The sequence below is a fragment of the Centropristis striata genome, chromosome 8, assembly GCF_030273125.1.
Source record: "Centropristis striata isolate RG_2023a ecotype Rhode Island chromosome 8, C.striata_1.0, whole genome shotgun sequence".
NCBI lineage: Eukaryota > Metazoa > Chordata > Actinopteri > Perciformes > Serranidae > Centropristis > Centropristis striata.
In genome coordinates, this window is record NC_081524.1 from 30,080,710 (window position 1) to 30,093,959 (window position 13,250).

The following is a 13,250-nucleotide window of genomic DNA, read 5'->3' on the forward strand; positions in this document are numbered from 1 at the left end:
CCACTCACTTCTCTAGCTATAGCTTACTGCCAATGTGGTTAGTTAGCAACGACGCCAAGCATTAACAAAATAGTGGTTAAGGAACTTGATTCAAAATAATATGTTGCAAATAATAGATATTTAATACACTAGTGTTATGTCACGCAGGTTTTGAGCCATCAAACTGAAACAACAGAGCTAACTGTAGCCGCTTTTACACAGCCTGTTCAAGATGGGAATAGTGCGCCTTTATGCCGCCTCGCTGTTTATATAGAAGTTACACAGAGAAACTGTGGGGACAGAGTTGTTCCGCCTCTGAGCCATCTGCAGAGGGAGGAGAGCCGGCATGGCGGACTACGCACTGTGTAGTAATGCGCAGGTTAACCCACAAGTGGTTTTCTTAGTATGAATTAATTCTCTGCTGAGAATGCCATTACTCCACTACATCTTGTTTGCAGCTATATTAAAGTTCCATATTATCACAGAGACATGAGATTTGGACAGAGGGTATTCTGACATGCCACAGTAGAAAATGTACAGGTTTAAATGGTCAAAGTTAGGGTTAAATTAAATTTATCGTCTTACGTTTCAGGGTCCTGGGATTGTTGTCACACTGTCATGGCTTACTGGGTCACTATGTGTCTAATGAAACAGGTTTAGGATAAGACAGTAGAAAGAAAGCCGCTGCATGAGGCTCCCTTCTGCTCACAGAACATATCAATAAATATGTTTGCATTGCAGTTGTAATGGATTGCAAAGATTCTGAAATATTCCAATGGAGAGCCAGTATTGTACTGAGTAGCTTTACAGTAAATATGCAACCCTCAAACAGCACGATAGCCAGATCTGGCTTAAATGCATGCCCATATTCTGACAATCTGTTTAACTCCATTACACTCACATGTATTACACATTGAGCCCTTCAACCAAGCTCCTCTAAGAGCCTCCTCTGTGGCGTGAGACTGTTGAGTCTCAGTCCCTCACAGGCATGTGTGAGACTGAGGCAGCATTGAGATCCGCAGGCTCTGGGGTTACTGTGTGGGGCAGCCGGCTCAGTTCACAGGGGTCAGTCTGAGGATGTGCGCTGTTTGCATTGCAAAGCCACACTGCTGCCAAAGTTAGCCCAATAGACTTTTAAGAGCCCACACCAGAAAAAGAACAACATTTTTGGAAAGTCTGAGATTTTTTTCCTTCTCCCCTCAGGATCTAACTGTAGCACTGAACATGTGAACGTTTATATACAGCGGGGTTTTCTGTCAGGTTTATGTTATGTTGGCTCAATATATTGCATTATAAAGATATTGAAAGTTCAGTTGAGGTAAAAATAAGTGTTTTTTTTTAGTTCTTGCTTCTTTATGTGTGTGACCTCATGAGTGCCTAGATACGGGCTAGTGTGCATACAATGTATATATGCACATGAGAGACTGTGTGTATGTGTGATTCTTGACACGCTCCCAGCTTCCTCATCCACTCCTCGGAAAGGCACTTGTCTGGTCACAGAACAGTAATTCATTGTCTGACAGCTGTTTTCTTTTCTGTGAGCCGGCCCTGCTTGGATCCTGGGGTGTAATTCCACACACAGGGCCAGCTGGAAGTTTTCCTGAAAAAAAGAAAAAAGGCTATGAGCCCAGTGCTGACACATATGCTAGCAAATAGCACCAAGAGAGCATCACTGGTCCAGAAATCAACACACGTCTCTTCGAGTTAGTATGTATCCACCTGTTTCATGTCCAAAATACATAAAACTAAACTCCAGTGGACTCATAATTGAATTTGGTTTTTAATGCGATTTTGTGTCAGTGGATTTGGTTTGGTTTTACAGATTTTTGGATGTCTTCATTAACACCTGATTTTTTAAGTTAATACATCAATTCGTGGAGGAATACTGGTTATTGCATCTAAACTATAGATTCAATAGTGATCTGACACAGATCAAGATCAAAGATTTTGTAAACATGAATATAAAATACTAGCTATCAGCAGTTTCAATCCACAAATAAGTTGGTGTTGGCTATTGAATTCGAATTAGTTAGAACCACATATCTGAATGCTCATGTAAGCTAATAGACTGCCTAAAATATGTTCATAGCCTCCATGATGATGATGAGACGTTCATGAGTGACTTCGGCAATCGCCATGGCAGTGACTGACTCCTCCTCACTCCCGGCTAATTCAAAAATAGGCATAAAGGTGGATTGTGGGTGTGATGAGGCAGGCTGAATAAAGCCTGGTTGCCTGGTTGTCATGAACAGGGAAATTAGCTACAGAGACCAAAGCTGTTTTTTTTGTACCAAGCTTTAAACATGTTTATTTCTGCTGTAAAGTTGGGAATTTTAACATGAGGGTTTTGGAGCCAGACTCACATGGACATTCAATATAAAAGCTGCAATGTTCACTGTCTTTGTTTAGCAGGTTGAATGCTAACATCTGCTAATCACAACTTCACACAACACACAGCTAAGGCTGATGGAAATGTCTTCAGTTTTGCAGGTCATCTGGCCATAGAGTACTGGAAAATTTTAAATTTTGAGCATATGGTGTAGCTACAATAAAAAATTAAGTGGTAGCAGTAAATTAAAGTCAGGGCATCACCAAAGTCATTAGTGATCCTCTGGGGAACATGCATGTCTGTACAGAACTCCATGGCAATCCATCCATTAATAGATATATCAGTCTGAACACGTGGTGGAAAAACTTACTGACTCCTTACTGCTTGCATCGCCAAGAATTGATAGAAATATGACTTAAACTTTATCTTTATTAATGACATAATTAGATGTCCTAAATGTCACTTTCAATGCAAAGTTGGCCACGTGTAGAAACCCTCTGAAAATATGACAACTTAAAGTCAGCCAATGGAAAAGCCTGTAATAAACATGGCAGACTTTAGAGGCAAAACTCTGACATATGCTCCTATGAAAATGTCATGAACAATCTCCTTTCATATAAGTAAAAAAGAAAAAGAGAGGAAGTTTATTATGGCCCGCATGGAAGCAAACTTAAAAAGTGTGTGTTTGAAGCTGTTCGTGTGACTGTTTCTTTCATATTTTGGCTCGTCTGTGAGCCTTAATAATCTCGTAACTCATAAAACCTGTACATGTACCTTTTATAATTAATTTTATTCATATGCTATTAGTCTGTGTTTAAACATAATTAAACTTAACTTACAATTTAAACATTATTAGAAGCATATCTTTGACATTTCATATGTCTTTTAACATGTGACTGATTTAAAGGAAACCACTACAAACTACAAAACAGTTCTGGTTGGAACAAACTGAGGGACGTGCTGCAGGTTGTTCCGCTCGGAGTTCCTAGTCTCTTGATGAGTCATGAGCAGAACCCGTTTTACAACCATTTTCCTTTTCATTTCCTGTCTGGATGACCCAAAACCTCTCTGGAGGGTAGACTGTAACATAGTCGCAGTTCGATTTGGACACCATCTCTGCCCTTCATTTGTAACAGGATGTTTAACCGGACCGCCTGGAGAGGTCATCAGAGGGGAGCCCTGGGGTGATTTTCCCCAGATGGTGCAACAATATAACTGCATTCGCTTCGCTGTTGACGTGATGAAAACTGCTCCCCATTACACATAATGCTTATCACTGATTGAGTGTAAGACCCCATAAAACCAACTTAGGTAATTTTCATGGTTTTGCTGCAGCTGAAGGATGACATGATCCTCTGTGGGACGAGGACATTCTCTGGCCTCTTAGCCTGACAGAAACAGAAAACATCCAAAACTGATCATCTCTCTGCTAAAGAGATCATATTTTGGAGATGCAAGATTGTCATCCAGCTGTTGTGTTAACCAAGGCTAAGCAAGATTGTGTCATCAATTAACAGTGTTTAATTTGTCAATTGACCCTTTCCTTAGTCTCGCCCCTTAAACACAGACTGGCCAGTCGTAGTGTAGTATCAGCCAGCTCAGACCAGGGTCTACTTTCTGGCTTTCTACTCCATAGACTCTCATGCAATCATTTCAGATTAGTTGTGGTTAAACGTTGTGACTGAGGCACATGCTTAGGGTATAGAGACTATACCAGATGAACGGCGCCTGTTCCCCTGATGCGGGTGAGCATCATCATCTGAAAATCATCAATGATTCCCTTGAGCAACACTGTATTCGTAAAGCATACACTGTGATCTGAAGTATGTGGCTTCTCTCTTTATATTTTTAACCTATTTTTGCTGCTGAGTCAGTTTTATAACCTGGATATATTTTCCAAATGCATATTAGACCCCTTTGTCTTCTTCTGTCTGAAACCGCTTTTTTGTTTTTCCAAAAATTAGATGATATTTCCTCAGGAAGTGCAGTTAGCGACATTGTGAGCTCCATGCTAGCTCAGACAGCTTGACAAAACTGCAGCAACTAAAGACAAAGTGGAAGTGCTTAGCTAACGGTCAGTTCAGCAGTGCTTTGTGTAATAGATAGACATTAACATTGCAAAAAACAAGATAAAATTAATTACTTTCAATACAATACAGGCGAAAAAAAAACATTATTTATCCACAGTTTTTCATCATTAGGTCTTGCTGCACCTTCCCCTCAAACTTGTCAACACCCAATTTTACAAACCTTAAATTTATAAACTTGCCAGTAATTTGCCTTTTTAAGCATTTGTTAGCCACTATGTCTTCATGTCTGTCACATTTTCCTGACAGAATAAAATCGTCTTTCAGTAATATCATATCTTGCAGGTGCTAAACGACAAATATGTTGGGGGTGTAATGTTTAGTTACGGGACAGCAAGTACTGCCACCCATAATATAACCACGTGTATTTGCAGCCACCACAGTGAAGGAATTACACATTAAAAGCCTACAAGTGCAGCAGTGACGGAGACTTTGAGAGATAAGGGCTGCCAGGAGCATCGTTTTAATGTTTTATTGGCACAGAGTACCAATTTTCAACATACCTCTCTCCTCAAGTGCTCATTAAAGCTAAAATTACACCAGTTAAAGGCTTATAAACCACCGTATCGCAGCAGCTTGACAGTGAAAGCCATTTCTGTTTCCCTGGACAAGCCTCTATGCTTCAGCGATGGAGCAACACTCAGAATTAGAACCGCTGAGCCACAACTATACTTACCTGGGATCAAGATGACAGTAATTATCAGGTTTTCCATCGTCATACTTGTGCTAGCGGAATCCCTGCCAAACTGTACACACCTGCGCCAGCACAGGTAAGTACAACCCTCCTGCAGAGCAACAATTCTTCAGCTCAAGTGACAGATGCTTCCACGCCGTGAACGAGTTGTGGAAATAGATGACCACTGGGTAGGAACATTTTAATTCTTGGTTCTGGGAGAACTTCCAGGAACTGTGGGCAACCTGTTGTTCTTTAAATGTAAATTATACTTTTAGTGTATGAAAGAGTATGCTGACCACGCAGAATTTCAGATGCTTTATTACAAATCTGGAAATTCCAGTTTCACTTAGGTTCCGTTAAGCCAGCTGGTAGATGGATTTTTGAGTTGTGCTAACTATGTTTGTAGGCCTTATGCGAAGCTATGCTAACCTCACTTAACCTCATCCTGGCTCCAGTTTGGGAACCACCCTATGCTCATCAACCCCAAGGCACCCTCACTCTTTGTTCGCTCAGCCCTTTTCTAACCCTTATGTTACTTCAGTTCAGGGTTCACTCACACTAGCCTCCCACTGTCCTATATTCCCTCAATCTAATGTTACCTTAAATTTCCTCTGCTCTCCAGTCTTCTCACAGGGACTAACGGGTCATGGTTGAAGTCATGAGGTCACCCCCACACCCTTAGGTGATACCTCATTGGACTCAAGGCAGTACAATGATTGCAATAGTTAAATATAATCAGATTTGAGAGCAGTCAGACACTGCATTATCGAGGAAATGTTGTCTGGTTTGGTTTATTGGTCCCCATTAATAGTATGCAGTAGCACTGTAAATGGGATAGCTTTAGGCTGTAAGTCAATAGAAAGAAATTAAAGAACAACAGAAACTATAGAGTCTCTCAATGTTCCTGTTGTACCAGTTTTACTTTTTGTAATTAACATTCATTTTTGGTAATGGAGTTTGAATTCAATCATATATATCATATTAATCTCTAGCTATTTGTCTATCCATCTGTCAATCCATCTTTCTATCAATATACAAATATTCAAACAGTGAGGGAACACAGGCTCTTTTCCAAATTTGGAATTTTCTTTGGGGGAGCATAGGGCTGTTTCCAACTATTTGGTAACATTGGGCTTAGGGAACAAAGGGCCTTTTCCAAATTTGAAAAAAAATATTTGAGGGAACATGATGCTTTCAGAAGATTACATAACTCAAATTAATATTTTTCCTTAAATGTCAAACTATTCTTTTGATCTCTGGTATTTGACTGTAAAAAAAATAAATCACACATGAAGTCTCAGCATCAATCAGCCAGTGTGTCTCCAGTTATTTATGCATTTAAAGTAGTTTACTGATGAAACACTCTTAACAGTTTCTGCTTAGTGTTGTAAATGGTTTGTTTTGCCTGAGAACAGGCCTTCTCCCCTGTGCTTCATGAGGTCATTGTATCTGAGTTACAGTGCCACTCCAGGTCATGGGCCGGTCCAGTTCACGCTGAGGCCCTCATGTGACTGTTGCTGTTGTTCTGGGATCCAGCCGTGCTGGTCCTCGACTGCTCAAATGTTGACAACTCCAGAGAAAAATCTGGAAAGCAAAACATGGGGAGTGGGAGGGAGAGAGAAAGTGATTACAGGAAAAGAGAAGAACAGAAAGAAAGAGAGCCAGCGGTGTCTAAATCTTGTCCGGTTGTGGTTGCCATGCCAAGAGCTAAACAAGCATTTGATCACTTTCTGGGGTACAGATTTATTGTGGTGTTGAGAGTTTCTGCCTCACAAACCAGGGCATAATTCAGCCTGTGAAGAGGGTTGCAGTGTGTGGAGCATGTGCTGGTTTATAGGGCCACTGATTCAAGTAGAAAAGTTGGACGTTGAAAAAGATTTCAATGTTAACAGCATGGGAGTGTTCTTCCAAAGTTGAACAAAAAAGTCAGGACAAAAGACAATATTTGGCCTTTTGAGGTAATAGGCTGTACCTTTTCCTTGGAACTGACTGTCTTCATTCTTTGCAACATGTCTTAAGTTCACCGACTCTCCTCATATGTTTTTTGAAATGGTGCCACTGGACAAACACTAGTCCCTCTGCTTTAACCACTGTGGACTGAGAACAGGCGTCGACTGACTGCCTCTTAGTGCAGTGATAATACCTGCAATAACCACAGTCACATAAAAGTGACAGAGGATGGATGCTACACTGTACTCATCTCTCCTGACATGTGTAACCACGCATACAAATTCTCACCTCTTTTATGATGTGGTGCTATAATTGTAGACACTTAGCCCCACCACAGAGCTTTTGTCTAAGGCCACCTGGCTGCAGACACTCCTCAGCTGAAACAATAAAGGGATCAATGCCTCGCTTTTTTTGCCAGTATTTGTAGTGACCCGTTTTATTTCATCCTTCCCTCTATCCTCCTCCCTATATTGTAAGACTCCTCTGTGTGCTTGGTTTCCCCACATGTGAGGAATCTAATTCTGCTTCTTATTAAGCGTGACCACAATGACCCTGTGCTGCGATCAAGCCAACACGTCCCTTCCCACAACAGGAAACACCATCACCTACAATTAGCCAACCAATACAGAATCTCTGGCTCCAATCACAAAACTTCAGCCTCACAGATTAAATTCTGTTAAACATGGCAGCAGCTTTGCAGATGGGTCCATGGAGACGTAACAAAAAACATAGGGATTGCCTAATATAATGGAGAGTCTTGGTTTATGAGTTTTTAACATTGTTCACCCCAATGGCCAGACAAATCTGACAGCGAGAACCCGGCAACAGGACACTTCCAAACCGAGGAACATTATTGCTCACAATCAGCCAATCACGACAGCTTCTTGGTTTTCCATCAGGTACTTTCAGACTGTATGATTGTGCAATATGAATCCTGGCACCAAAAACAGAAGCTTTCAAATGGAGAATGGGATCAGAGTGCTTCAGAGCTGTAGGGAGTAGGGTTTTCATGGGAGAGCCAACTACTTCTGTGTTCTTAAAGTGTTACAAATTCACGCAGACAGAATTCAATCCTTCGTTCAATCTTCCCACTTTCCCAAACCTCTCTTTGTCATTAGTTGTTGCAATTATTATTTTTTTGTTGTACCCACATTTTTCTGAACTTGCATCATCTAGCCCCCAGAGAAGTGACTCCATTTAGTCTGTGAGTCCATTGTGCTCTGGTCTGTTAAGGCTACTGTCTGTAGTAAGAAAATGTTCTGGCCTATCCATGCTGCATGGTTGTTGGTAGGGAGGCCTTTCTAACTCATCAGTCTCAGGGGTTGTTGTTGGGGAATCGTAGCCAGGCGAGCGGGCAACCAAACCGGGTCCAGCAGCCTCTACAGAAATCAAAGGCACTGAAGAGAACATTGGCAGAGAAAGCTAAGAAGAAAAAGGGCAGAGTAACCGACAAACGACAATCACAGAGGGCTTTCAGAGAGAACTTCAGAGAGTTCTGCTAAATAAAGGGCTGCAGGAGAGATGCCAACCTGTCTTCCTGCTGTTGGACGAGTAAGTAATTATTTGGCTTGCTATGTCTTGTGTTGCTGCAGTTGGTTGATGTTTGGCTGTGTCAGCAGGGTTAACAAATGGTTGTTGATCATAATCATAATGTGATCATAACAACTGGACATATACAGTTGTTCATATTTACAACTGCAGTGTAGAAGTGAAGCTGTAGGGGTGCTTACATTTTAAAAAATACCAAAATGTTGCTTTAAGGAGAACTATGGCCCTACTCCAGCCAAGCCAGTTGAAAGCATGCATGTCTGCTGATTTTCTGTTAGCTTCCCTCCGTTTCAAATATTTTCGTATAGGAAAATCCTTTGTGGGCCAGTGAGCATCATGTGATGGTCCACGTGGTAACTACAGGTAGGACAAATTCCCAAAGTCTATAACATTTTCTAACAACATTTGGGTTTAATAAGCAAATGTTTACCTGTCCATCATACATATATGGATATGTTATATATATATATAATTTCTTAACCTTTGAAATAGCTTCCCTTTGGAGTGGAGTATGGTCATTCACTATGAAAGCATATGCCCACACTCACATGCAGCTATACATGCCTGTGCATATACTGTTTGTTATCACTGGTGTGCACATGTCTACATATGAATGAATGCACATACACACTCATACTATACATTACACTCCTGTTCAAGTTGATTCATGTCTATCTTGACACATCACATTTTTAATATCCAGACAGGCATAAGGCTGTATGTTGGTTGCACTTACTATATCCACCAATTGATCTGATAAACAAAGCTTGCATGTATTATACAAAGGTCATGATGGGTGAAAAGAGTTGCTGGATACGTTTAAAAGATGAGTAATATCATCTGTCCAAAATTAAAATATGGGAATGTGACAGAAAGGAAGTAAAAGCAGGATGTCTCCAATGGCACACCTGGTAGAGCGCATACCAGAGAGGCTCAGTTCTTGTGAGCGGGCGGCCCAGGTTCGATTCCAGCTCAGAGCCATTTCCCGCATGTCTTCCCCTTTGTCTCTCCCTTTCACTCTTAATATCTCTCTACTATAAAAAAGAAAGGTAAAAAACTAAAATAAAAAAAAAGAGTTTCAGATGTGCACAGTTTTACATGCAGCATTTCAGCTTAGTGAAAAACTCCCTCACACATTTCAGTACTGGACCTGCACTCCTAGTTTTCACACCTTCTGCCTCAGATCATATTATTTATATGTTCCTTCAGCTCCTATTGGGATGGTAACCATACCAAACACATGATGCAATTCTCCTTCAGTGAACCTCAATTTTTTGAAGCAATAACATGACATCTTTCAGTAGCTCTGGTTAAACTAAACAGATGCTATGGAATGAATAATCTAATTTCTTCCATAGTGTAATCACACTTAACCTTTGGCCCACTTTCCTGACATGAAAGAGTTGGCGAGTTAAGAAGAATATTTACACACATGAACCCAGTGACCTGTGGACACCAAGAAGACACAGCAACATGAAGGCTTACGGAATGCTAACTTATGGAAGTTACTCCCTAATACAAGGGAGAACTGCTGGTGCAGAAACAGATTACAGATTTCCAAGTGGCTGCTGCCAGAATGAAAGATGGATGAGGAAGGTTACTGTGGCCAAAGGGGTTCAACTAGCTCAGCTGGAACGCAGAGGGAAAAGTTTCTTTTGGTGAATCACAAAAGCATCAATCTAAAATATCACTTCAGACACACAAACTTCTTACATCCTGCTAATAAAATACAACTCTGATTCCCAAAAAGTTGGTACGCTGTGTAGAACGAATCAATAAGAATGATGTCTCTCAATTTCACGATCTACAATTCATATCATCAAAAAAAGATTCAGAGAATCCGGAGAAATCTCTGCACTTAAGGGGAAAGACTGAAAACCATTATTGGATGTCCGTGACCTTCAATCCCTCAGGCAGAACTGCATTAAATACCAACATAACTGTATAAAGGACATTACTACATGGACTACGGAACAATTTGGAAAACAGTTGAAAATGCTGCCGACTTCTCTGGGCATATGCTCACCTGGCTAAAGAGAGGCCATCCAGATTATTACAAGGGCAAAGTTAGTCCAAAAAGCCAGAAATCCAAGAATGATTTTGCTTTAAAAACATCAATAACTAGTGTCCATTGTTGAAAGAAAAGGTGATGAAACACACTGGTAAACATGCTCATTTCCCAACTTTTTTGGAACGTGTTGCAGGAATCAAATGATCAGAACTGGTGTATTTTACAATAAACAATAAAGTATATCAGTTTGGACATTAAATATATTGTTTTTGTACAGTTTCCAATTGAATATATGACAAAAAATATTTTTTCAAATGACTGCACTGTTTTATCTACGTTTTAGATAGCTTCACAGCTTCTTCGTAATCGAGGTTGTATAAATCTTTGTTTTGTTTGAGTTAGAATGAGTCAGTTGCAGCTTGCATGGACCTACTTAGGAAGCCATTGGATGTCCCTCAGGGACACTGTAACTCAAACCTGTTCTCAAGGTCAAGGAATAGGCTCCTCCATGGACCGTAGCTGCCATAAAAGAGAAATAAAGATTGTGGTGTCAATTGTAAAAGGAAGGGAGCACTCAGTAGGTTAAAGGGCCATACTCATACTTGAGATAAAGCCCTGAGGTGCTTAAGTGCAGCTGTCTGTCTGCATTTTAAAAGCAGGAGAGCAGGAAGAAAAAAATGAGAGAATGAGACTCTTTTCCATCACAGTAAATATACAGGTAAGCTATGAGGCATGTATAGACAAGGTAGGAAGGCCAAACTGTGTGAGAAAGAACAAACAAAAGAGAAAAAGAACAAATTCATGCAATCATTCATACAAAACAGCCAGATTGATAATGCAGAGGTCATTTGTCTGCACAAAACTATCATTCCCCCCCCCCCCCCCCCCGAGTTGAGTTGAGGCTGAGTTGATGTCTTTGTACTTTCTTAGCCACCTGTCCTGAGTGCCATTTGCATTGTTGTCATGAAAGGTCACTGCGTTTACTGTCGCATGGTGTTATATAAAAGTTCCCTCCGTTAATTTGCCCTGCACACAAAAATAAATTCCATCCAGATTGAAATGATTATTTACTTTTTTTTTATTGTGGGATACCAGTCTATTGCGGGATACTGTTTTATTTCTCACATAATAAAACAAGACAAAGCATAGTGTTTGCCAAAAACAAAAACTGCAGTTTATTATTACACTATCAACATGTCATTATAAAGATACGTGCTTTGTGTTTGTCTGTTGAGGGAATATACTGCCCCCTTAACTGCAGAAGGTCAGAGTTAGTCGTATGAAAAACACGTACTTGATACTTTCAAAGGGGAGAAACAGACAGCAGTATCAAAGGTTTTCAAAAGGAGTGAAATTATTTGCTATTAGACAAATAGCTGGCACACAACAGTGAGTGAGAGCAGACCTGCTATGGGAGAGCTGTGGGAATGGACGAGCAAATGGCTGTCCAGGAAAAATGTAATAGGTGCTGTCCTGAACTGTTCTAATACAATGCAATCCCACTACACACATTTCGGATACAGGAGGAAATTTTATAGATCAACAGTAGGGTAAATGGGGTACTTTAAAATTTACAATGGATACTCTTTACATAGACAAGAAAAAAACAGTGGAAATAAGTTAAAAAATTAAAACATTATGATAAATGGCTTGCTGTCATTCAGTGGTTCCAGTTGTAAATGGCCTGCTCAGATTCATAGCAACCCCACCCGCAAGCCAGTCAGTCCACAACTTTGACCATTGACTTTGAAATATCTCAACAACTATTAAATGGATTACAATGTTATTTTGTGCAGACATTTGTGGTCAGTCAAACTACTGAATTTGGTGATTACCTGACTTTTTATCTGGTGCCAGATTGATTGGTTTTGTGTGAAATGTCTTGACAAAAATCTTTGCCATGGATGATACGAAACTATGAATCTATGAATATTTGGCCGTTGGAGCAGTAACTTACCATCTACACCACTTATGCCGCCCATTGATTGGATGCGAGACTCCAGTTCCTTTCACTGATGTTTATTAACACCACATAAACACCGCAGAACTAAATAAAGTAAACAAAATAAAAGACAACATTAGTCATTGTAAACATTACAGAAATAGCCTTGCTTACCATTGTTGCTAGTACCACTAAATAATACTGACCACTTTAGCCTGCTTCTCAACCAACCAGAGGCAATCTTCATGGTCAAAAATACGATTCTTCAACTTACAGTTCTCATAATATCACATTCACACAGTTGCTGCAAACACCACGAAGAATGGAGTAATAAAAAAGAAAAACAAACTAGCAGGTCACATCACCGCTACAGGTTGCCCTCAGTCTCTGTGTGAAGCTTACGGAACTAACCAGCGCTACTTCCTGATTACTCGTTTCAAAATAAAAGCACATATTTAAAAATAAATTTAAAAAACTGTAAAAAAAAATGTACACCACTCGACTGCTATAAACAACAATCAATCCCGAATGTGCGTTGATGAAGATAATATAAGTAGCTTGTTTGTTTTAGGGGATTAAGACCTCCCTACCATAGACTGTATATAAATAATGGACGTAGTCACCGTGACGTCCCCATTGGTTTGTGGACTGCCCGCTGGAGGCATCGAGTTCATCGTTACACTTTTCGCCATCTTGCATCGCCATCTTGTTTCTGATACGGGGAGCAG

At 40.3% G+C, this 13,250-nt stretch overlaps 1 long non-coding RNA gene across 1 annotated transcript; it reads right to left on the reverse strand.

The window, feature by feature from the left end:
* Positions 1 to 5,693: 5,693 nt before the first annotated feature.
* Positions 5,694 to 12,859, reverse strand: LOC131976683 (uncharacterized). The gene is made up of 3 exons (XR_009394818.1): positions 12,729 to 12,859; positions 12,538 to 12,627; positions 5,694 to 6,655 (listed from the first exon to the last, which is right to left on the reverse strand). It is a non-coding gene; the product is annotated as an uncharacterized LOC131976683 (long non-coding RNA).
* Positions 12,860 to 13,250: the final 391 nt, after the last annotated feature.